Consider the following 22,964-nt stretch of genomic DNA (forward strand, 5'->3'; position numbering starts at 1 on the left):
TTGAGTACATATTTCGTTTCGATTCGTCAGTAAGAGCATGCATGAGACTCACTCGTTGCGTCGCAGACTGTCATAGTACCTGTAACAAGCAAGGTTATGCATTTATTAGTATATGTGTAATATATTTTATTTAGCGTCGCGTTGGTTTGTTATGATCTCGGTACTAATGTACTTAAGTTGTTTGTTGATTGTACTAATCGAATAGTCAGCTGGAGTTAAATTGCTTTCTTTAAAAATACTGAGCACATGGGCACGTTAGTAAATAGTCAATTGTGGTTTTTACGCGTCTTTAATTTACACCCTCAATAAGAATATACACCCCTATATTCATTTTCCTACTGGATACACGCCTTTGTCTCAGAGGAGAGAGAACTTAAGCCCTCCGCCCTGCGACAATGCGAGTTGGACAAAATAAACTTGATCAATGACGTATTTTTAAGGGGTGAAGTTGAAAAACACAAGATTACCTAACACTGGTCTTCTTAAGTGTTTGTTTGTTTAAATACTTTATTGCGCACGCACACATTTTATAAAAAGTAATGAAATACATAGACAGAAGGGACTTTTTTAGACATTGCGGTGTTATAAACTGTGTTATGACTTATGTGGGGATATCTTGCTTTTAATACAAAACTCGATAGAAAATGGTTTTAAATAACTTAAAGCTCGAAGCAATAGGCTAGGCTTTGAAAATTATATGCATTATTAAATAATGAACTAGTTACTCTTATTAATTGCATACGGATTTTGCGCAAGATCTATTTTGCGGATTTTCCTAATTTCGTAATGAAAACTATTGCAGTAGATTTTTTTTGCTAACTTCAATAATATTTAATTTTAAACCTGTCATTATTTAACTAAATATTTTTTAAAAGTAAAGCCTCTCAATTAAAATATAAAAGCATGCTTTTCAATTTCTATTTGGTACACTCCAGTACTAACGCAAATAGGTATAGCAAATACGTAGATCCGTGCCAACGCATTGCGCCATGCCTTTTAACATTTAATCAAAAAGCGGCCTGCCCACCTGAATTTGATATTAGCTTATAATTCTAATAAATTATTATGAAATACGTTAACAAGTAATAAAATAGAAAACATTTCCAAAATCTTCGAAGAAAATAATTTTTTTATAACTATTTTATTCTTGAACATTCTATCGACACCGACAGCCTGACATCTCAAATCAAAATGAGCTAAAAAACGTTATCCAAAAACTGGCCTGGGCACTTATTATATGTAAACTTGGAGTCGCATTCGCGTATCGTACCGTCATAGCAAAATTGACTGAATGTCAAAAGCAATAGGTACAATTCGAGCTTCAGCAACATAACATTACATAACAAGTCATTTTTTTTATAGTAATAATCGCGAACAAAAGGGATTGTCCATCATTACATCGGCACCAACACCCTTCAGACCAGAACACAGCAATGCAGCTTGGCGACAGAAATAAGCATGGCGGTAGTAGGTACTTCCCCTAACGAGCTGTCACCGAAAGCTCTACGGTGTTCAGAGTGTTACAACGAAAACCAATGAGCGGTATACGTATAATATAACTGCCTTAACAGTTTAGCTTGCAATATGTGTAATGTTGATTAGTGTTGTTACACTTGGAGAAATTATCAATTTTATAAATTTAAAAAGCATATAATTTTTTTTCGGAACCGACAGGATTTGAACCTGCGACTCTCTGGCAATCGCGGTGTCAGGCCTAATAGCTTGCAATCATCTTAGATTACATTAGCACTCAGCACCAAGTGAAACTGCAGTAAATTTTTCGACGTACCTTTTATAAAAAAAAGCCCAAATACTTATTACTGGCTAGCCACTCAGACTCCAGCAAATCCCCATAATCAATGTCAGACGGAAGCCTAAAAGTGGTGTCTAATTAAATTACAACTAGGCTGGACGGAGCCATTCCATTTACAGGTCGAACGCCTTGTGCCATCCTTTTCAGAGACAATTTTTCCTATACATTTATTGACAAAACTTTATAAGACGATAAAAAAACTTACAAAAAAAAGTCATTAAAAGTTAAATTATATAATAAAAAATTTGATATCTATAAAAGAATTAATGCATATAATTTCATGATTGATGAAAGATTATTTGGAGGTTCTATTCTATCTGGTGGAGGATATCTGGTAAAAGTATAAAGTATAACTTTATACTTATACCAGATATCCTGATTATTATGCTCCAAAATAACCCAAAACTTATGATAAAATAATATGATAGCTTCCCAGCATGAAAGGCACGAGATGATGAATATGATATTAATTATCACCATCATTTTCCGAAACAGAACTTCTAAAGAATCCGGAATGATATCAACCTTACCCCTTTTAACAGCGACGTGGCGGTATTTTTTGTGTTTTTTTTGCTTTCACAAAAAGATAGGCCCTTGACTGAAATCTCCACTCGTGGTTAGTGATAATGCAGTTTAAGATGGTAGAGGGCTAATCTGTGAAGGAGTATGGTAGGTACTCATACACCTAATTGGGTTCTATTCGACATCGCACCGAAACGCTTCGCTTCATCGCTTAGCGGCGGTCCGTCTTTATCGGTAGGGTGGTAACCTGCCACGGCCAAAGCCTCCCACCAGACATTTGATTTGACTATGAAAAACAAGGAGTTTGACTTTAGGTCGTAAATAGTATATTGAGGTCGTATGTAGTAATAATTTCGAAACTAACGTATTTCACACAACGTACGATAAGGTACTAGATTTTACTGCCATCATCGACATTAACCTATTGACGTCCTACTCCAGGGCACGGACCTCCTCTCTCATAGGTTTTAGAGCATTCGGTGCCCCAAATCGGATTAGTAGTCTTTAACGACTATTATCGCGAATGAAAATAACTCGAATCGACTGCTTAACGTGCTCTTCAAGGCACGGGGATTAACACCGCCAGTTTCCAACTCCGGGCTGGTACTAAAAAATATTAAACAGATAATACAGAATGCCTAATAATTTCTGGTGCACCCCGGGCTTTTAATCAGGACCTCGTGATACGAAGGTGAACATGCTTAAAAAATAGACCAACGAGGTAGTTATTACCTATTTATCTGAAATAGATATACCATTTAGTTACTACCTATCTTAATTTGATTTTAGAGTACCTACAGCCGCTAACCTTAATGAATGAAAAAGAAAAGTATAACAATGTATACAATTTGGCGGCCTTATAGCTTCATAGCGATTTTATCCAGGCAACCAATGGCGGAGAATATAAATACAGAAAATAGGTAGGTGGTTCACACCAACAAAAAAATATATGTTCGAGTTGCATTGGTATCTCTAGGGAATAGCGCATTCACAAAAATAGAACGGGACTTATTCAATCAACGTGGCATAACGTCGGAAGGCTCTGACATTTCAAAGGTGCTATCAGCTGTAATAACGTGTTCTCCGAGACATGTTTGAATAACAATTCTCTGCTATCTCCTAGCTGGTACCTACTAGTAACTTCTATCTAGAAAACCGTATCTAGCTACCAAATTGATTAATTTGGTAGCTAGATACGACCGCCAGGACCTTTCAATCCTGTGTCAGCTGTTGGAGAATACAAACATAGATTGTTGGTTGTTTCTTCGCGACCACAGGACCTCCAAATTCGTGAAACAATGGACAGATACACAAATTCCTTAAAAGCCGGCAAAGCATCGATTGTTCTTCCGGTGCATTTCATGGGCGGCAATGGTCACCTAACATCAGGTGACCCACTAGCTCGTTTTCCCGCTATTAATATTTAAAAAAAAAAAAATTAACTTGCTAACCACTGAACCAACAAAAATTTTTCGTTACGCATGCACTTTCTGCTTAACTTCTCGAAGTTATCTCCTAACGTTAATTTCCGAAATATATCGTGAGAGGATTTGCATAATGCTGATTCGAAACTGTTTAATTAGCACTGCCTCGGGAGTTATATCGAAAGCTTAAAACTTTATCTTTACATAAGGATTACAAAAGAGATAGCTTTACGCATTCCGTGGTAACATAATGTTTAGTGAATAATATATATTAGAAGGTAACCAATAATATAGACGTGACATAACGTCGGAAAGGTCATGCAGTTTCTGCACACAATTTAAGCTCATATTTAACAATACTTACTATAATATGTAAGAAAACAAACCAGTAAAATTCACTATTCAACTCAGAAGAAAACAGTAATAAACTCCTAACTAGTTACTTATCAATAATAATGAATCTGTCAAGTGTCAACTAGTTGTAACGCAAATAATAACACGCGTGAAGTTGTTTCAATTCGCTCGCAGGTCATATTCACTAACTTCAACTCGCAATCTGGCATTTGATCTCCATACTACATTATTAAATAATCTAGATTGTCTCTGCTAAATACATTGAAATTTCTATGAGAGAGAGCAGTAAAATAAAAGCCCCATATAAGCAAATGAGTGTGAGCGAGACAAAGCGGGACCTCCGATCGCGTACGAAGACACGCGAAGAGCGTGATAGTGATAGTTCGGCGCGGCGCCGCGCCGTTCGGCTGGTTGCTACCACGTCTACCTGCCAGAGTAACGTAGTGCTTGCAGTAAAGTAGACAAAGAGTATATACATTATTGAGCAAAAGTTAAAACATTTTATTTATATCCTAATTGCTATCAAGTTTTATTTATCTTGTTAATTTCATTTCGGAATAGTCGAGAAAAATTTAAAAGAGATATTTATTGTAACGCAAGCCTGGCTCTTCGGCTTGTATGGTAGTACCGCCACTGCATGTACGACAGCCAGACCTATTTTTAAGCGACGGCACGGTCAACCAACTTTAGGAATCGGATATTTGCTCTTAAGTACGAAAGTCAAAAATCTATGTCACTCCCGAAGCTCCGTTTGCTTCTTAGAATTCCAAGCCCGTATAGGATAAAAGGAATCGAATTATTAAGTCACGATTTAAACAGATGGAATCGCGGGGCACACCTATTTATGCATATAATACAGTTATTAATAAAAATATTATAAAGAGTCGTTATTCGTTTTAATCTATGAATGACCTGAATGTTAAATGTCTATAGTTAGAGCTAAATAAATGTTAATATTGTTTATAGATAAATATAGCCACATAAGTAACGCGTGCCTTGTCACGGCGTAGGTACCATCTACCTAATATTTATAGATGGAATAAATGATGTAGTCCCGAACGCGTCACTAATGTCAGCTTATATTATGTTGAGGTGAAGTAACAACTTTCAAGGATTAGCAGTGTTAACACCACAACAAAGATAAATTATAGTATGTTAGTGATAATAGGTAGTACGTAGTCATCATCGTCATTATCATTTCAACCGATAACTCCCAGAGACTAGCTCGAAGTTATCCGTCCACCTCGTTGGGGGACGACCAACGCTGCGTTAATCAGTGCGAGGTCTAAGGTCCGTCTCAGCACCTTGAGACCCCAACGTCCACCAGTTCTCACAGCAAATTGTAAAACTGATAAATCCTTGCAATAATCTATGTGATTATACTGACTTACAGTGCCTCGGATAGCACGTAAAGCTGTCGTTCCTGTGCCTGATCTCTTTTCGGTCATGCTGCAGTCCCATAGGATAATAAGAGTATGGGAATAAATAGGGAGTGAACCTGAGTTTGGGATTTGTGCACTATAATATCTCCCGCGTAGAAAATCTCTCTAGAGATTGTCCACCGGCGCCGAAAATGGCCAGGAAAACTGTGTGAATACTGATAATTTCTTGCAATAAAACCCTTACTATAACTATAGAAAAATTTAGCCCAATCCAGTTTTGAACGACGGTTATTGTCGACTGTGCAGATAAGAATTCCCAAGTTCTTTGGTCATATAACTAGGAATAAACACTCTAACAATAAACACTCGTTGTCTAGGGGAAAGTGGAAGGCAAACAGTCACGCGGTCGAGCACCCACGCGTTGGGCAGTCATAATAAAAGCTGCAACACAAACCTCCATAGTCCAATGTCCCGAAACGCTGAAGACTAACAAGGGGGTTGCCTTAGCCAAAGAATATTTATCATCGTCAACCCTGACCACTCTTTCAAGAGTAAACGACTAAGGAGGAGGAGTAATTTTGAACACAGGCCCATAGTCGTATATTCCAACGCTAAGACCAACGTCAGTACATTTTATAAGAGTACGTCACCAAGGAATATTGTAATAGTAAATGTGTATAGCTATAACTACTATAACTACTACAACAATAGTCATACCATGTGCGGTGCAGTAATTAATGCATTATGAATGGAACATGCATTTTATTGGCATGCGATGTGAATGAACCGTACGGCTAACGTTACTACAAGGCGCCAACGATAATGCCGCGATCAGAAGGTTGCGCGTTGTCGCGTCGCGCGATATCCCTCTTTTAATGAATCAAAAGAATCCAATTCAAATTCAAAATTCATTTACTTTAAGTAGGTCTAATATAAGCACTTTTAAAACGTCAAGTATGTCTGCTTGTAGCGACTCGACACCGGTTTGAAAGGCAGATTCTACCGAGAAGAAGCCGCCAAAAAACTCAGCAGTTGCTCTTTTCCTACATCATTTTACAATTTAACAATCATTGTTCTATCTTGTGTGAGATGGAAGCGGAGCGGCTTGCCTCCAGGCAACCTTTTCAGTAAAACCATGTTCGTACCTATTGATGGATGGTACAGCTGTGGAATAGCTTTTCTTTAGTATTTATGTTTAATGGATCTATTAATACTTTTAAAATAAGTCCTTCCTAGGATTTATTGAACCCTACGAACTATTGGCGGTTTTCAGCAATTTTATTGAAGTCATCCTTCTAGATGTCATCAGTATCAATCATCAGCATAGGTATAATGAATTATTAGTAAAAAAATATCTTCCTAGCCTAGCTGCAACCTCACTTGGCAATATTAGTAGATGCAGCCAAAGATGCCAACGGGCTAACCTGTAAGAAGCGGAATGGCATTGAAATTGAACCCATTTACACGCGCGACAACCCACAATTATTAAATCGCTCAACTATGTAAACCTAGCCTTATACTCAAAGGAATCTATCTAAAAAATTTATAGAGAATATACGTTAAATTATTATTATACTGAATTCTCTTTCATTCTTGTTTCAAAGACTTCCAATCATTTATGTTAACATGCCTATAAAACACGTAATTGATATGCTATCAACGGTAAATACATATAGTCTGACAATATTATCCGAATTTTTTTTTTGCGCAATTTTTTGTGGTCTATCTTCATTGATAGTTAGCCATTTAAGATGGATACCGTGGATCCCTCCTCCTGGACCACTTTGGAAATCACTGGTCTCCACAGGGTAATAGTTCATAGTACTAAGTATATAGTAAAAAAAAAACAAATTTAATTTGAATTTAAGGGTAGGAAGGCCCCGCACTTGCGGCAACAGTGATCTGAATGACTATCCTTACTCTGTGTCTCTGCCAGACATTGAATAGACTAATGAACATGAGGGCAAAAAATAATCTTTCACTGGAGGAAAATATAATTCACGTACAAACAAACGCACAGCTTTTTACCCCACACGTATAATATAGTTAGTATTCTTCGTTTCATCGGAGGGTAAAACAAAACCATTTTAACAATAGCAAAGCAGACTGTTTATAATAAGATTTTAGTTAGGTAGGTGGGTCAAATACAACAAAAGAATTTTACGTGATCGCCGGTCACAATAGCTGACGCGTCTGACGCCTGACACCTCCTAACACACTGCCGTCAGACAACGCCCAGCGACCCGCTAAAGCCAGACAGGGCACGTCTAAGTGGTCATTTCGGCAAATGTAGCTGACATTTCTAGACTAATCAATTTGCTTTTAGGCAGCCAAACATTTTACCGTATTACATTTCGCGAAACTAAATGCGACACTCACTTGCCCACCCATTAGTAATGCTGGAAACACATTAACATCATGCCACCGGATGCTACGCTGCTCGACTCGACTTAATGTCGGATATTTGCACTTTGTATAGTGTGGACTTACAATCACGGCAAGGATTCTTCGATGACATCTTGCGTGCCTTTAAAGTTGTCAACAAATTGTGGATGTGTGTATGCACAGATGTTGCACATGGGTTTGCGCTACCCCGTTTTTATCGGGTTGATTTTGATAAAAAAGAGATTATGTCTCAGCGTTCGTTCAGATGATGACCGTTATGAGAAAAGAAATTAATTTCCGAAAACAATAAATGTCCGGCCAACTTAGATTGCGCGTTCTGCAGTTGACGCTACTTTGAACAACAGCTGAGTTTCTCGACGGCTACTTCCCGGTAGAAACTGCCTTACGAACCAATAGTGCAGTCGCTACAACAAGACATATCGAGTTCTCAAAGTTCCCTACAGTATGCATCACTTAGTTTTGAATTGGATTTTTGTATGTGGGAAGCCCGTGGGTGCATGGTAGACACAATAACAAGGATTGGACAAACAAAAATTACCTTCGACCTTGCCCCGTCTGCCAATGTGCGCCCGGCCTTTTGTGAATATTCCAACATATTTAATAAAACATTGAAAATCTCGACGAGACGTGAGAATGATTTATTGTCGAGTGTTGACATTTTGTTTTTAGGTTACATGCAAAATAAGCAAGAACTTTTTGCAACCTGTGCTTACATTGCCTACTTGTAAACAAAGTATCTAGACGTTTGTTTATCTAACGTTGTGTAAGGAACTACAGACATATAGGTAGTTATAATAGGGGCGAGACTTGTCCACTATTACAAATACAAATTCGTTTATATCAATTATATGTCTATATGTATACGCAGTGACTATGGTATGGGTTCGGAAGACTGATTCTACTTAGCTAAAGCCAGCAAAAAATCCATAGTTTATCAGTACCATTCAATCAAAATTCAAAACTAAATAGGATTATACTGATAGGTAGAGCTGATTGCCTTTTATGCATCTTTGCTATTTATTTCTTTATTTATAAACGTTTTCACTTACGACGAACTAGGCGATGCCTAAATAAGTAACGCCTAAACTAAAGAGATTCCTAGGCATACATCGACGCAACCGTTCACTAATATTTTTGCACCTAAAAGTTGGTGAAACTTTTTTTTTCTATAGACATCGCCTAAATCATTAGGGAAACGATTTGATTAATCGACTGAAATACAATAAGTTTACAAGTTCAATTGTAAACGTGTAAAACAAACTCATATGAGTTTTAATGTACACCCTAGATTAAGATATTCCATCTATTGCGTAATCATTACTATCAACCCAATACAGCACACTCAGAAAATTTAAGCCTTATTCCACTACGCATGCAATGTTGACTGCACACGCATCTTTGAAAATATTTTTTCCTTCACCGTTAATGTCGGTGATATTAAGAACTTTAAAACCCTCATGGCTCCGAAAAGTTAAAGGTGCGTGTGACGGGGATCGAACTTAGACTACACCAAACGCAGGCCGACCCACGTACTAATCTACTAGGCTATCAGCAATTGTGTAACCTCGACTTAATAGTATGTGTGTACATATACACTGTTTAATCTTGGGCATGGTCAGACCAGAAATTATCTTCGGATTCCGAAGGTTATGAAAGCAAACTATTAAGCAACTATTGGCTACAATGCACATTTTCAGTTAAAGTGCTATAAATGCAGCCAATTGCTTATAACAACAATTGCGATTATTATGACTTACACTTGATAATAATCGTTTAGAGCCGATCAACCAGCATTGGAGCAGTGTGGTGTGTTAGTGTCAGTGGCGTTCACTTCATACACGCACAATAGCACTGCCTACCCTTAAATTGATATATAACTATGAAAGGAGGAGGATTTTTTCCTTCCTTAAATGCGTGGAACCCATTTAAGGAAGGAAAGGTTCGTTATAGTCAGTCCATTAAATTTTCCCTTCTGGGCACAGGTCTCTTCTGTCATAGGCGAGAATGTTTTAGAGCACACACCCACTATGCTCCTCTGCCTGTATCCAGCGTGGGCACTGATAATAATTAGTCTAGCTATAACATTAGTCATCTGAATCTTCTGTGATGAATAAATAAATAAACCTTTTGCGGATAAATTACGTACCCGTACGTACGTATTCGCGTGGGTCGAAAAAGCCCCGTACGTATTTACAGGGGTTTTCGACCCACGCGACCAATTTGCCCTGGCGCGCCCCGCAGCGTTTCACAAATAGCATGCCGATCACGAAACGAATAATAATAACAAATAGAAATCTTTAGAACCCTAACCATGATGCAATTTAAATAAATGAGAAAATAACACCTTTGTTTCCAAATAACAACTGATTTTTCCACTTTTGAACACAAAACTTTAATAAAAAATATATATTTTCTCATACATAAGTTGTGGCTTACGTTACGTACTTTCGAGATTGAACGTTTAAATATCTTTGCTCGCTTATCGACCGTTCAAAAGCGAGTAGCTTTAGCACACGATTTGCTTGCTCGCAAACGTGGAGTCGTTTTCGAGTATTCAACTTTTTATCGTCAAAGTAACTTAGACCTGATATCACTCGCATTAGAGTCATTTCTCAGTTTTCGTTTTACAAACGTTCTGTCAAAAGTCTGAGATAAATATATGTAGGCAAATTTAAGCTCTAACAGAGTGCAAATAAGAAAAAAAAAATATTCGATGTTAGTATTTCCATATCCGAAAACGCCTCCTCTGCGAGCGAGCATATCTTATACTAAGGCTACAGTCTACGAGTTAAAATAGACTATCAAACGTACCAAATCAGCGCACGGTCAGCGCTGGGTCGCGTATAGAGTCGATATGGTGTGTGAAGGCCTTTATGAGCAGCAAAATGAATTTCTTCAAAGCCTTTTGATACTGTCACATCGATCTTGTCGTCTCATATCCCTCGAGTCGACAGTATCTCAGAAAAAGCTCCGTAGTTTGAATTGTAAATAAGAGGCAAACAGTGCCTTTTCGCTTTATTATAGAGGGCATAAAAACAATCGCTGTCTTATAACTTTTTGTCCCTTCTTATTCTCGTGAAGGTTTTTGATAGCATGGAACAAAGTAACTTTGGAATGACGTAAAATCCTTTTCATAACATTGAACTTAAATATAATTTACTTAGTTCTTGGTCGCGATATCATGGTTTCATTTTAATTAAAGTGGCAGTCACGAACAGGTTAAAGGTATTATAAAATATGAGTGGCATAAAAAATTGTAACTATTATTCGATAACTACATTGCCGATGTAGAAACTCTATACATAATCAATAAGATTAGAATTCGTTGTGTTCCAGGTTCTATCATAGCTTCTCTGCCTGAGAATAAAGCTTAACCTATAAATAGTACCATATTAAAACAATGTATAAAACAGTATCATGATTGAATGACAGATAACGCGAAGTTTGAACTGCTCAATGAAGAAAAATGGAATTTAATTGTCATTTTTTAGGATTGAAGCAGGAGAATCTGTGTGGTGTAATTTATAATCTGTGTGGTGTAGTCTAACAATTAATGAATAATGGTTAAACTTAACTTAATTGTTAAGTTAAACTTAACTTAATTGTTAAGTTAAACTTAACTTAATTGTTAAGTTAAACTTAACTTAATTGTTAAGTTTAACAATTATTCATTGTAAAGTCAACATCTCCTGATGATGCTCCGGTTTCGGAGCGAAACGTGCGTAGAGGGTGTATTGCCGAAGATCTGTTTGCTGTGGAGTATAAGGATTGAAGAAATTATAAATTACACCACACAGATTCTCCTGCTTTTCGCGGAGTATAGCAAATTAAGCTTAATTTTGATAATACATATATCATGGATTTCCGCAAAGTAACGCCTGCTTCTATCCAAGACAACAGGACAATTTATCATAACACAAAATATGGCCAAATAATCATAACACAAAATATTTCCACGAGAAATCATAAATTCCACGCGGAGGAAATCGCGAGCATAAGTTATTGAATAGGATTTAAGAGTATCGCGTCATCCAGATGAATCCTGTTGAATAAACTACTCTGTTAAAATCTGTAGATGTACCAGCACCGGTTCGGAATGTTGTTTCTTCCTAGAAGAAACCGGTACGAGTGTAATAAGAAACGGCTGTAAATATATCTAAGGTACAATTTAGCTGAATTAGTCTCGTGTTAATTTTGAAATAGCTCATTATCTGGATTATACATTTACTAGGCTCCATCTCGGCACTTGTTAAGCTTTAAACAATATAATGCTATGCATTGTAACTGGACAATTGTTTAAGAATTTCCACACAACTGCGTCTAACTGCCTGATGTGTTATATCACTGACAATCAACCTTGGCGTTAATATCAACCTTCCTAGTTATAACACATTTTTAAGATATGCGTCGTAATATTACAACGCACAATTTGGGCAGCACGTGTAGTATTATAATTAAGACGGCCAATATGAAAAATATTTTCATTAAAAGGTTAATTTGAATGAAATGTAAATCACGGGTTAATTAAAGCACGCCTAAGACTTTCACTTTATTAATATGCAAACGCAATTTTAATATGTAATCACAGCGAGTGATATTCAGGTAGGTATGAAAAGGACGTAAGTTAGACTATCTTAAAAGTCTTTTACTCCGGGTAAAGGTTTTTCTGGAATGCGGAGTGGTGTAGGGACACCAAGTCATAAAATATTGATAGCCAATAATTTAATGTTAATGTTCATTAATGGATGCGCTGTAATTTTTTTTAAGAAGCGATAAGATAAACTTTAATGCCAATATCATTGACGATGTCAAATTACTGCTTTAGGGAGACCTCAGCTACCACCACTTTTAAGAAACTTTATTTAAGGGCTGATTAAAATAAGTTTTATTTATTTTAATCAGCCCTTAAATAAAGAAAATAAACCAGCATTGTAAAACAACTTAATAGCAAGAAATAAATAGTTTGAAGTCGGTGCCAAATGAAATGTAACGCCTTTCTATATAGAAAACTAGGAAAGTATCTACTAGGTAATTTCCAATATTTTACTTGTCACCGTTTTCAGTTCAGTTAAGTAGCATTCCCTTTATTTTTCCAGAATCCAAATTAAAATGGAAACACCTGTGAGTATGACATACCAAACAAAAAAAAACATCTAAGTCGGTGTATAATTGACGGAGCAAACATGAAACAAATATAAAACATACTTAATAGTCCTGGAAAATATGAAATTTAAAGCCCCGGATATATTACTTTTATTATGTAGAAATCACGATTTCAAATCACCTTTGATACAATTGAAACCGAATTTAATAGGACTTACGACTATGAATAGCCACGAATAGGTATCGTTATCAGAAGCGGACGTTCCATTAGATGCACATATTCAATTGAGAGGTGCATCGTCCAAGCACTTCGATATAACTAGGTCATAATAGGGTCGAGCGTAAAGGGATCAAGGTCGAAGACTGTCAAAAGATTAACCGTGATTTGTCCAAATTTGGCTTTTATTCTTCGCAAAAAATTTAAGAAATACATTTTTTTTTGTTTCTAGTAGGCCAACCCAATCAAATCTTTTGACAAGTTAAGTCAAGTTTATTGCAGATTCTATTGAGAAGAAGCTGGCAACCGAATCACCAGCCATTAATTAAACGATTAGATAGATTTTGTAAGTTTTCTCGTAACTATATTAGAAATATATTAGATAGAGCTTAGCCTTGTGGCGATTGTCTGAGATATTTTTTATATTTTTTTTCTATTATACTTCTTTCGAGTACCTATTCAAATCGGAGTCAATCGGAAATAAATTGCGAATAAGAATAAATGTCTCGTCTTACTAAGTTATAATTTATAAGACGTTTACAGTTAGTTACATTAAGCAGATTCCAAGACATAAGTTATTCCATATATATATACCGATTTCTACATACATAGGCATATTTATGTGTAGTTGTTTTCTTATTAAAATAGTAAGTATTAATTAAAGTGTTTTTCCAGCATCGGTCCGTAGGAAGAAACCTATAACTATGACACCTTTATTGCTAAGTGGAAATAGAGAACATGTTTGATATTCGATTTATTAAGAAGATTAGTATGGAGTATGGACTAAACTATAAAATGAGTCACAGATAACTTGTTAACTAATGAATATTTTTGTTAAAAAATATATATGTTTCAGTTCTTGTCTCCGAGTGTTTTGCGGAGCTTCAAGCAACCTGCTATGTTATGTGTGATTAGGTCGATAATACTATTATTATAGTCTCTTTATTTCCATAACGAATTATTTTCAATTATTAGTACACTATATTTACATGCATAAACATTATATATATATATATTAAATTGTGAGTAATAAATAATATAATCATGTTTCACTAAGGACCCCTGATACGGGTGAAGGTCTCCTCAATGTTTCCCCACGACTGCCTGTCCTTTGATTAGATCGATATAGGTAGTGCAAAATGTATACTGGTCGATTGTGATTTATAAATATAACTATAGTAGTTAATACTATAGCAGTTTTTTTTATTCCGATCGTCCATCGGGCCGTCAGCACATTTAAAGTAGCTTCTAGTTATTACCCCCGAGAATGTAAAATATTACAAATGCTTTGCAAAAAAGGATTGCACAAGCGAAGCTATTAATAAATAAGTAATGAGGATTGAAGTACGAAGCAAAAAGTTAAAAGATTGGAAAAAAATACAAATTGGAGCATTTAAAGCGTAAGTTTAAAACACAGGAAGCAATTGCTAACACTAGTCGGCAATCCTTTTGTCACGCAACCTCTATAGGTAACCTCTATTTGGCAACGCCAAATCAATTAATATTTTTTGTTCGCACAACGTTCGTACCCACTTCCGAAACATCGCAAATGAACTGGTTTCCGACAATTTCGGTTTAAAGGAAGTTGCATGCTTAAAAATTTAATTCTATCCTTAAAAAAAATAGGGAAGTATACAACGCGTGTAATATTCTTAGTTTTTGAAGTTATACTTCTTTTGGCTCGTTAGGGTAAAATGGTGAGAGTAAATTTTTACGATGCCCGCGCACACTGTCACAAAAACCGACACCAAGAAGTTAGCCAAAGTCAACATTTTAGTTTTTCTAAAAAAGGTTTGACACTTTCAATAATTCAAACCATACCTTTTTCTATGCATGCAAAGAACACGTCCTGATACGTGGCGCCCAGTCTCCACCACCACTTTCGGGGGGGGCCGAGATCGACCTCGGCACGCACGTATAATATTTCGGATTTATTTGCGTTCTTTTTAATTTATAAGCAATTCAAATAGGATTATTCATTTCTGTGCCCCGTCCTCTTTAGTGCCAGTCGTATATAGCATGCAAAATTCATCGATAGTAACGATTTCATAAAAAAGGAAACAAAATATTAAATATTCAATGTTCAAATTTCATATATTTTAATCTGACTATACATTATTGTCTTGTAAATGCCGATTCCAAGTTATATAGAAAGAATAATCGATAATCGAATAGGTTCATTTACGATTCTACAATAACTCAATTTGAGTTGTCAAAATTATCATCCTAAATTAGACAAAGCATAGTGTAAGTCTAATAGGTATAATGACACTATAACCATGTAATTTCAACTGTCGATAAAATCAACGTGTGAATGATAAAATCTTAAAACCAGCATAAATAAAATCTTGCATTTAAAGATATTGATCTTTTTAGTATTCAGATCTTTTGAGGTACATATGCCGAGCAGGAAATGTAGCATAGCTACTAATTTTGTTCAAGGTAAAATGCAGACTGCAGCAAAAACCACATTTACATTGATTAAATGAATAAAATAAGGATAATATATGATGTGAAAATAAAACGAATATATATTATAGATCTCAAATCAAAAGCATAACTCAGCAATTAAGTATATAATATTATTCATTAAAATATTACGCGAGATTAAATTAACCTCTTAACTTAATATTAATAAGTAAAGACGACTTTATAAAGTCTATATTTAAGATCGACGTATTATTACAACATACATATAAATCTTATGTACTTTGTTTATATTAAGTAGTATTTATCTCATAAGGATAAATTAGATATAAAAATATTCATTTGATATATTCTTTATAATAAAGTATCTTAGTTAGTTATTATATAGTGCATAAATCATAGTTACCTTAACCATTTACACCAACGTCCTATTAAATATTCTTAAAATGTATGAATTATTTGTGTATGTATTCCTATATTTGAAGTTTTTCTCACAAGTGTCACTTCAATCTGCCATTATATATATAGATAAAATGCTAATACCTAATCATTAAAACAAAAATAAAATGATCACATCTTACTTCTCGTGAGATAATATCCTTTCGTATATATTATATAACGCTCCATCGTAGTTACAAAGACCGATTGAAGTAAACTGAGGATTTCGTACGAAGTCGTCAATATAAATGCCGTAAGTAAATTATGTATTTACAGTACACGTAACCATGTACAACGTGCCATGAGTGCTTTAAAAACAAAAATTATATTTGAGCATTCTTTAGTACAGTAAAGATGAATAATATGTAGGTCTTATATTATGAATAGATTTATTTCCTTTTCATTGTTGTGGAAGACGAAGGCTTTCAATAATAATATTTATTTAATACTAGCTGTTGCCCGCGTTCTTCTTCCGCGTCTATTACGGTTTTTACACAAATCACTTGAGAACCGTTTGTTTTCCAGGGACAAAAAGCTTATGTTACTCTCCGTCCTTTCAACTAACACTATAAAGGAAGGACAAACAAACAAATACTTTCGCATTTACAATATTAGTTTCATATTATTTGTAAGAACGATTTGTTTTATAATTTTTGTAAACATATATATTAATAGTATGAGCGAATTAACCAATCGATTAAAATTAAGAATATAAAAATATTGAAAAATACAGTACCTATACCCTTAAGTTACGTCAAAAGAGTTCGTTCAATAATATTTCTATTACCGATTTTCATCACAGTGGACGGCAAGAAAGCTCTTTGCGATGAGATTCTGAGGACACTCGGCTCGGCCCAATAAGATAAAATAATGTGTGCTCCATACAGTAATTTGGCACAAATATAGTCATAAAGTCAAAGTCAAAAATATATTTATTCAAGTTGCTCATAGATATCAATTGAAAAATGTGTACATGGTAGTGAGATGATGGCGATAACCATATTTGTCAACATAATAGTGAGTTTGCATTCTGGAAATAGACGTAAATTATCCATAGGAAAGAAAGATTTAACAAAATACAAAAAAAAATACACACGCGGAAGTTTGCTTGTGATAAGGTCTAATAAGTCACGGTCGTAACGTGTACATTTAACTGGCGGTGACTGTACAATGCTTTATATTGGCCTAGCCAAAAGGTCAGTCAGGCACGTCTATTGCTGTGAGTCCTATTTTAATTCAGACATCTATATATATAAAAGAGAAAGTGTGTGGGTATGTTCCGTATAGGCTCCGAAACAGCTGGACCGATTTCAATGAATCTCCGGATCGACCTGACGAGTAATCCTGTAAAGTTTGGTGACGATCGGAGCACTCCTTTCCATCCTTTAGAACTGTCAAATATAGCTTTTATTTACTATGATGATATTCTATTGTTGGGTGTACATGGGTGTAGATAATGAGCTTCACCCGCTCGAGAAGAGAATGAATGCGGAGAGAAATAAATAATTTAATATATTATGAGATTTAAATTTAATGATGTAAGTTTATTGTTTAAATAAAATAAAGCAAAATCTAGCCCGGCGAAGCGGGCTGGGTACGCTAGTTTACTATAAATAAATAAGATAAATAAGCAGTTGCTATGAATTCGACAATGCCAACGGTAGTAAATATCGGACGAAAACCCCTGGATGCGTGTCCTCACATACCCAAATTCTACCGCACCCTAGAGGCTTTACCATGATGTGACTGAAGATCAGAATTTAGTTGTCACCTGCTCTTCCCGCGGATGTCGAACGAGGTAATTAAGGGAGCATAAGGAAAAACGCGATACTGCGATCCCCAAACCGTCTGTCTAGCGTGGTGATTATAGCCGAATCCACTTGTTGGCAGAATCGTTTAGCCCAGAAATGGACTGTTACTGACATGAAACTACACTACAGACAACTGGCGTGAAGATCATCAAAATCAATCTCATCCTCGCTTGGGTCTTACTACGAGACTGAAGTTCATCGCTAATTCCCCGATATTTCAGCAACCCCTTATTACCTTGTCTACACATGATACATAATATATCCTATACCCATGTCCGCAATGCATCAATGAAGTTTATGTAATACAACATGAGATAATATAGGTATAAACTATTATTTAACCTTTGAAACTTTGACATGTTGTTTTACTAGTGAGCCCCGTTCCGTGCTCGAAACTTGAAAATACGACTAGGAAAATGCAGAACTAGCAATATTGTAAGTAAGTACAATAATATTTGAGAAATTATGTTTTTTTATTTTAAATATTGACGTTAAATAAGTGCAATATTCAAGACGAAGAAACTAGATAGACCTTGAACCCCAATCGTTTTTTCGACAATATCTTTTCTTTAATAAATTACGTTTTACATAATTAGTTTTGGTATTTAAAAATATATACATAGCATACATAGCATACATAGCAACGACGATATTATATAAATTATGAAGGCGTGCATTAAGTATTAAGGTAAATCGTCAGAATTAAAGTACAAAATGTCAAAAGAGCCAATTAAAACCGCTGGACTTTAAGCTCTCGTACATATAAAGGTACATTTAAATTCTTGTTTATTTAAACCTTGCTTTTGCCCGCCTTAGCCCGCGTACCATATCATAATAATATTATGTAAAATGGTCAACTGTAATCCCTATTTTAATACGACAAAGAATTTGTTTGTTTTAACCACTTATTTAAATGCTTCTAACTTAAGAAACATAGAAATGTAGTTATTTATAACCTCTTAGAGATATATCACAATGCGTTGGTAGTTTTCCGGAATAATAAACCTAATAATATGTAATCACCTGACTGTTATGTTCGGTAAAAATAGGTTTAACCGTTTTAAAGATTCGCTCGGGCAAACAGACAGACAGGAAAATAAAACGTGTTTGCATGACGCTATTTTGCGACTAAGGGAATATAACAGAGTACGGACAGCAGCGCCCTCTGTGGTACTACTACCATACTGCGATCGCCAACCCATTTTCCCAACAACGTAGTGATTATAGAAAAACCATCCCATTGGGAAAAGCCTTTTAGTCCAGAAGTGAATTGTAAGAAAAGGCACACAATTCTTTTTTGTAATCACAGAAAATTACATTTATTTGTAATATATACAATGTGTAATATATCTATATATATGCATGTAAATGTACGTATTGTCTATTGTAATTGCGATTTCCCGCCTCCCATGTATATTCCTATCGTTAACTTTACCTGGCAGAGATAACTTTTAGTGATAAGGTCGCCTTTTGCTTCTAATTTTTTTTAAGTAGGTACATGTTTAATTTCTCCTTTATTACGCAATAAAGATGTTTAAATAAATATACGCGGATAATAACGCGGACTTTACCTTTAACTAGTTATTTACTAAGCGGAGGAAAATAAAATGGCAAATAAACACACTTTGTACCTATCTTGATACAGTGTTGTTGGTCGTTTCAAGATTTCCTACAAAACTGAAACAGGTCTCGTAAGCTCCGCTAATAGGTCTCGAGAACGGTCTCTTGTGGCCCGCACTTTGTAGATAAGACTAACATTTTAAAGGCTTTTAATTCTGCCGCTTAGTTTTTCTTCGTAAAAAGTACAGCCCGACTTTTTTTTTTAAACAATTGCTTCATGTGTGGAAATTTCTTAATTCGTCTAATCCTTTTAAAAATCTTCGATCAATAATGTAATAGATGCATAATCTATTACATTATTGATCGAAGATTGAAGTGCTTTACAAAAATAACATAAAAAGTGACCGGATTTTGTTAATAAGTAGGTACTTTATAATCGGTTTGTTTTTAATAATTAAACCTCATTGTTTTTAATTAACTAGCAAAGTAAATAAATAGATTCCCAATTAGTCGGTGAGATCGAAGTTCTAAATGCTTCAACAAACATTAACAATGACAACGATGCTCAAATATGAGTTGTAGTAACTAACCTAACCTATTATTCCAGTATTGGAGCAGCGTGGTGGATTTCAGCTATACATCATTCTTCTATGAGATAGTAGGCGCTGTGACCGGAATAAGACAGTACGATATGAATAAGACTGCTAAATGCTTTATTTTTTAAACCTGATTAGGGTAAACAAATTGTTAACTTTTTTCAGGTTGGACCAACTGGGATTTGTGTGATTTGGACCAACATGACAAAAAGACAATTAGTCCGTTATCGCCTCAACCATAAGTTCGCAGTCGAACAATAACCAATTTTTACCTATTAAAAAAGAAACCAACAGTTTCGCTAACTAATAAAAATTACAAAGTATGCAATACCGTTTCCCCCAGTAAACATTGTATGAGATTGAGCCATTCAACCTATTTTTCATTGGTTCAGACTTGTTTCCTGGTTGGAGTTGGAAATCCAAGTTTTGCTTAGTATGAAGGGATACGGTTGAGGTAACAGGTAATTTTCAACTTTTTAACTCGTAAATGCGCACGCCACTCACGAGTTGGGAAGTAAATTCAGTTTTTTCCACTGAAAAATCATTTAATTCGTCGGTTCTTTTACTCTACATACTTGAAGAGTCACTGAACTCATAGGTGCAATCTTGAAAATAATATACGCCAGTACGGCACTAACTCTATAATCCTGTAGGTTAGGATGCCTGACAGGGGATGAAGATATCCTAAGTTCGATTCTCAGGTCATCTTCTAAATTTTTCTTTTTAAAACGTTATAACAATACTACAAAATAACTTTCGTTATCTTTTCGTTTTTTTTTATACTATAATTTATTATAGTATAAAAAAAAATAACGATAAACTTTTATGAACGCTAATATAAATAAATAAATAAACTAGACTAATTAAATGTTACAACTAGTTTGTAATATAAATATTTACAGGTAAATAAATAGTTACAAGAAAAGGTTGGATATCGTCATATTCTACTGGGCACAGGCCACCTGTCTCATAGGATAGATAGTTAGTTATCACAAAAATATGTTTATTAGTGTAGGCGCATAGATAGCACTTATGATGCGTACATTAAATGAGAAATGTGTACATGGCAGTGAGGTGTAGGGTTTAGACCATAGACTCGTCACGCTGCTCCAATGCGGATGGGCGGTTCTTAACCCGTTGCTGCGTTATAGTAGGAAAACAAACAAAAACTTTTGCAATTATAATGAAGATTAAAAATAAATAACATATTAAAAAAAAACATTCAACAATAAATAATAAAGAAAAAGTTATTTCAAGGTATATACGTAATATTTCCGTGTAAGCTAGATTAATCTATGAATATAATAATGTCGTTATAATGAGTGCGTTTGTTGCCCTCCTCAAAAAAAAAAAAATTATATGATTACTTTGTACTTCCGATGCCCATACCCAAGTTGCGGACGAAAGCAAGTTAGTAATAAAACTACCAACTGGAAAATATGTAGCTAGTGAAACTAATTTTAAATGTAAAGTTGTTATTTGTTATAAGAGCAAATATCAATGCGAAAGTGTTGTTGTTTACTTGTTAACTATGTTGGGAACATCCACTGCAACGATCTTGACGAAATTATGCAATAGACACGACTGCAACCTGAGTAACGGCTGGACACTGTTTAGCCCGAAAAATTAAACGGTTTAATTGGGATTTCTAAATATAATAAAACAAAAATAGGAGAATCCGTGGATGGCAGTTACAAGAATACGGGAAATAATGAACAAACCGAATGAACAAGCTGGTATAGCTTGTTACACTTGACATATTTGTAACATCACACATGAATTTCGGTTGCACGTTACCTACATGTATCTCAGACTTTTTTATTCCTCTCTTAAATCCCAATAATCTGATCCGCCCGACGTGAAGGGTTCGACTGTCCTTTAATTTTTTGCATTCTAGGAAGGTACGAATATTGAGTTCGTTTAATTCTCTTAGTTTTCCAAATATATTTATTTGCTAATTAATCAGTTTGAATCATTATTACGATGATATAAAACTGACGAAATTAACGGTAAAAATAGAATAAAACTGAACGTAAATAACTCTTTTCAAACGAATTAGGTAATATCTAAAATTGAAAGTAAGTCGTTTTTAATATGATATGTACCTAAAAATCTTCGCTTATAGAATTAATATTATATATTTGCATAATATGTATATCGCTCTTTTCAATAAAACGTAAAATTGAAAGTAGCATTTTTTATGTATTTTTTTGTTTGTTCTGAGCCTGCGATTGATAAACGAATTGCTCGCTTAAAGCATTAAGATAATATGTATATATATGCATACTTATATTCGATAAGACACTGTTCCTTAAAACATAAATATATTGTTACTTTCATATAGGCATACTTCACAAACTCTTAAGAAAAGTATGTTTTTTGTCACACGATTAACGATTTGGAATGTGGATGCTCTTTTAATAAAGGTTAAGAATTTACAATATTTTTATTCTATAGCTTTGAGATGAAAGTTGGGTCTTTTACTTCCATACATTTTGTAATGAAAAAAATAATCACTGTCTAAGTAGACTTAAATATAGTATAACATATATTTTGTTAATCGATAGCGTTTATAATATAATCATCATCCACAGCTTTTTAACGTCCCACTGCTGACCACAAGCCTCGTCTGTCTTGGGAGCGAGAGAGAACATAAACCAACCACGCTGCTCAATTGCAGGTTTCTGGGCGTATAATGGTATAATGTATATATACATAGATAAGACATAGGTAAAATGGAAGTACAAGTATTTACGGTTGAAGCGAATGGTAGATGATAGTAGGTAGCAACATAATAATATTATCGACCGGAAACAATTAGAATTTCTGACGCACTAGCTAAAAGAACAGCATCAATAACGGCATATGAAGCGTGATTCGATATCAATGTAGAAAGTAATCTGATACCAAA

At 34.9% G+C, this 22,964-nt stretch overlaps 1 protein-coding gene across 2 annotated transcripts in view; it reads right to left on the reverse strand.

The window, feature by feature from the left end:
- LOC120628637 (protein bunched, class 2/F/G isoform-like) overlaps window positions 1-22,964 on the reverse strand; it is a 218,474-nt gene that overhangs the window by 143,520 nt on the left and 51,990 nt on the right. The gene's annotated exons all lie outside the window — the stretch shown is intronic.

Source organism: Pararge aegeria, chromosome 2, assembly GCF_905163445.1.
Source record: "Pararge aegeria chromosome 2, ilParAegt1.1, whole genome shotgun sequence".
NCBI classification, from domain to species: domain Eukaryota; kingdom Metazoa; phylum Arthropoda; class Insecta; order Lepidoptera; family Nymphalidae; genus Pararge; species Pararge aegeria.